The following is a 4,748-nucleotide window of genomic DNA, read 5'->3' on the forward strand; positions in this document are numbered from 1 at the left end:
CGGGGGGAAGGAGGCCGGAAGGCGGCGCGGGGAGGGAGGGGGCGCAGGGGGGGAGGGCGGGCGGCGACGCGTGGAGGGAGGAAGCGGCCGGCAGCAGGCTCGGGGAGGAGGTGGTGTGGAGGATCTGCGGGAGGATTCATTTTAGACGGGCGCGCCTTATAGGGCCGGGGGTAACAAAATATTATTCTGTTACCGGTAACAGAATAGCCCTGTCCTATATATATACGGTCTATTCTGCTAATATTAGCAAAATAACTATTCTGCACACCACCTCGACACTGCACGCTCAACAGAAGCGCACAGCATCATTTTGACGATGAGCACTGCAATAGAGACTAGTGAACTTCTCGTCGGAAAAAACTGCACGCGTTATTTTTTCGGTACTGTTTTTGCTCTAATTTTTTAACCGTTTATCGGAATAAGGCGTGTAATATACCATTGAAAAGCTATGGATTAGGCGCAACTTCTACATGTTGAACACTTTTCGAGATTCCACACGGTTTAAGAGAAGTTTTGAAAATAGTGCGGCGGATGACGAGTGGCAGCGAGCGTTTTTTCACGTTTTTTTCTAAACCGCTTGTCGGAACGAAGCAAATGATACACCGTTGGATAGTTATCATCGAGGCGCATATTTTTCATATATAAATCTTTCTCTAATTCATTACGGTTTAAGAGCAGTTTCAAATTTACTAAATCGCGGAACTCTGTTTTTCAATTTTTTTGAAATATTCGGTACTGTTTTTGCTCCAGTTTTCTAACCGTTTGTCAAAACGAGACATATGATACGCCGTTGGAAAGCTACGGACAAGGCGCAACTTTCATATGTTGAAATGGTCTTGAGATCCCTTACAATTTTTAGTTAATTTTGAAAATCGTGCGGCTGACTTCGAGAGGCAGCGGCTATTTTTTCGCGAAATTTTTACGAACGGCTGGTCGGAATAATTCAAATCATACGCCGTTGGAAAGATATCAACGAGACGCAACTTTTTCATGTAGAACACTCTGTCTAATTCATTACGGTTTAAGAGCAGTTTTCAAATTACCAAAATGCGGGCACTCTGTTTTTCGCGACACCCAAATCGACGTGCGTACTTCATCCGACTGAAAATCGCACTGCATCGGACGAAAAATCGCACTGCATCAGACTGGTAAGAGAACGACATGGTTTCTTTTTTATGGGACGCAAATTTTTGAAGACGAGGAAGAAAACCACACTGCTTTTAGACTGAAAACCACATTGCATCAGACAGTCAAGTGAACTTCATGAATTCTTTTGTCAGACGTAAATTTGTGAGTTTTTGTTGTCTTTTTTTCAGCAATTTTTATGAACAAGAGTGAACCGTAGAGACGAGGGCAAATGAACCACGGCATATGGCGAAGTGAACCTCATTGCTATCTTGTTGTTTCGTTTATAAAAAAACACACTTTCATGTTGAGCGCAAGTGAATAGCATCACTCTTAAAAGTAAACCACATCCGAGGACCAAATGCACTGCAAGTGTTCATTTAGTCGACTGAATTTTGAGACACAAAACAAATTGCACTTCATACAAAGGTAATGGGCTGCTGCACAAATTAGAGTGAACCACTTTTTTGTCTTCTTCAAAAAAATTAAGACATCAGAACTGCAGATGGGAGACTAGCAAACTGCAGCAGGATACTCCCACACAACATTCTGCATCAAAACACACAGTGACCCGCATCGTGCGCCCAGGCGCACTTCAAGTTTGCGGACGCCCGGACTGCAAGGTGAGGAGGGACAACTCGCTCCCGGCGATCTGGAGCACGGTTTTGTGAATGTGAGGCTGGTCATTTTTGTGACCAAAACTGCACTGATCTGCCAGAAACTCCACTTCAATGAACTGCGGATAAAACACAAGGCCAAACCTAGAAAAAATGCTATGGGCTACGTCGAGAGGACCCCGCACTTCGTCAACAACACTCAAATCTGCACCAAAAACATATTCTGCACTGCAACAGTGCATTAGCCGCACCGCACCTGTCCACTATCCAGAGCTGTAGTGGCTGACCGTTGGGGTCGTCGGCGACGAGCCATGAGCACCGTGCAGTAGCTCTTCGTTGGTAACTGTGGCGAGAGAAAAAGGGGGAGTTCAGGGGGAGAACTCGTGGTCCTCTTGGCCGACGGAGAGCACTACCACGAGCCCGACGCTGCATGTAGGGGGTTCCTCTTTGCCAGCAAGAAAAAAGGGAAAAGGGGGTGTACTACAGCACCACCTGTCTGCACTGCAAACGGGAGAGAGAGAGAGCCGTGGAGACCGGTTGAATTTGTATGGTGGCGCCGTGGGCGTGGAGCTCAGCGTGAAGTAGTGTAGGAGATGGATCCGAGGGGGTGGGGCGAGCGCTCGTCGGTGTGCTCGTAGTCACTCGAGTCCCCACCGCAGAGCTTGCCATGGATGCTCGAGGAAGCCGGATCTGGAGGCGGCGCGACATCCTTGGGGCTGGAGTAGCCCGGCTGTGGCTTGGCAGACCCGGCGCACGCAAGCGGGCACAAGAACTAAGGGAAGGTGGGCGGTGGTGCGGCGTGCCACCGGGGCGAGGCTGCGCCGCCGGATGGGAGAAAGGTAATGGCGCGTGGTGGCCGTGGAGGCATGGATTCGGCGGCTGGGCCCATCCTGGATTTTGGGGGCAACGCCGTGGGGTGGGAGGTGGGGGCGCTGCCGCGGGGTGGAGGGGTGAGGGCGCCGCCGCAGGGTGGGGGTGGTCGGGCGGTGCTGTGGGGTGGGAGGTGGGGGCGCCGCCGCGGGGTGGGGGTGGTCGGGGATGAGAGGAGGCGAAGCCGCCATGGCTAGGTGGGTGGGTTTGACGGGAGGAAGAAAGTGGGTTAGGTGGGGTGGATAAGGTGTGACGTGGGGCTGGGGTGGTTTTCTTCTATTGCAGTTCGGTGGAGTTGACGCGGGAGGATGGTTCGGGTGTTAGCAGAATAAGAAAGTGATGTGCAGAATAAGACTCTTAAGGGTGTTATCATAATAGACTCACCCTATATATAGGATCAAATAAAGGAAAAAAGGCATGAGAATTTACACATAGTAAATATGCATGCACAAGCCTACCAAAATCCAGGGAGATACAAATTTGGCAAATGAAGACATAACCGTTAATACTTCTAATAACATCACTAGTCATTCATGTTGTCCAAAATGACTCAAAGTGACAAATCAACATATGATAGCATAGAAAGTTCAACATATGAACCAAGGAAAACCAATGAGCATATAAGATATGCATTGCACACATACTCATGTGAATATCTCACTCAAGAAGATATAGGACACCATAAACAGTGAGATAACAAACTACCATAACTCCATACAAACCAATAAGATGAACTCGAACAAAATGGTGTTTCGAGTTGTCATTCGGTGTAGAAACCAAATAAGTACATGATCACCTATACTAACACAAGCATAACATGAGAGTTTAGATATAAACACAATGCTTGGATAACATATTATTAACATTCCAATTAGATAGATCATCATGCAAAGAAACAATTGGAATGGCTTTATTCAAATGATTTTCCAAATACAATTTTTAAGATAACCATGGGCAAAACCGCACAAGAATACCATACTTAAATTGCCCCAAGAATACCATAATCAAACAAAGGATTTCATGGCACAGAGATATAAGATAATCTCAAATATTAATTCTAAGTGGCAAACTGGCAAACCTCTATTGTTAATGTTCACACGAGAAGTGATATGCACAAAGTATATCACTCCCCCATAATGTGATAATCCATGTATTATCCACAAGAGGCAAATGAAACCCAACTAAGGATAATTAATGGATGAGGATTTGAGTTTCACATGAATTTTACATACCACATAGTAACTAGATAATATTGCACTAACAATTGTAGGTGGTATCCTACATATATACACATTTAAGGTTTGTGATATGCTTAAAACATAGCACTCCCCCATAATGTGATGATCCATTAATATCTCAAAAGAGCCAAGGAAGATTCAACTAATGAAGCAATAAAGGCTCGAAACCACACATACAACTATATGATGTGCATAGCAACCTACACAAGCTAGATAACATGAATCAAGCATATTAGGAGGCACACCATATACAAACACATGCTAGGAACAAAACCTAAACATGCATGGGGCTAGTAAATTTCAATGTAGACAATACAAATACAAGTTACCTCCATGAGGAGCAGTGGAATGACAAATATGATGATAATTCACTTGACTTGGTTTGAACCATAATGAATGGTGAGAATCATTTTTCTTCATGAACTAGCCAAGTCTCCAATGCCCTCCACACACCTATTGATTAAGTTAGAGCTTGATGGTCCCCAATATAGTTGGGTCCTAAGAAATTAGTCACAATAGGCTTGGCAACCCAAATAGTCTTTTCTTTACTCAAACCACTTTGGGTGCCCACAAACTTGGCAAACAAATTGCCAACATTATCCTTTCTAAGTGAATAATGATCATTGACAATTGGAGGCTTAGAGACATTACTGTTAGGACATGATGAAGATATGTGTACCTTCTCATGGCAAATATAGCAACATGTGCTCCCATTTCTCTTCTTCTTTACCTTCTCAACTTGGAGAACATTATCTTGGCTAAGCATGGGAAGAGGCCTTTCATTATCTTGAGATTGAATTTGAGGCCACTTCCCTTGATGCTTCACACTTGAAGCCTTCTTCTTTAATGGACAAGATCTCACATGGTGTCCAACATTCTTGCACTTGAAGCAAATAAT

The sequence above is a fragment of the Triticum dicoccoides genome, chromosome 5B (assembly GCF_002162155.2).
Source record: "Triticum dicoccoides isolate Atlit2015 ecotype Zavitan chromosome 5B, WEW_v2.0, whole genome shotgun sequence".
Classification (NCBI taxonomy): domain Eukaryota; kingdom Viridiplantae; phylum Streptophyta; class Magnoliopsida; order Poales; family Poaceae; genus Triticum; species Triticum dicoccoides.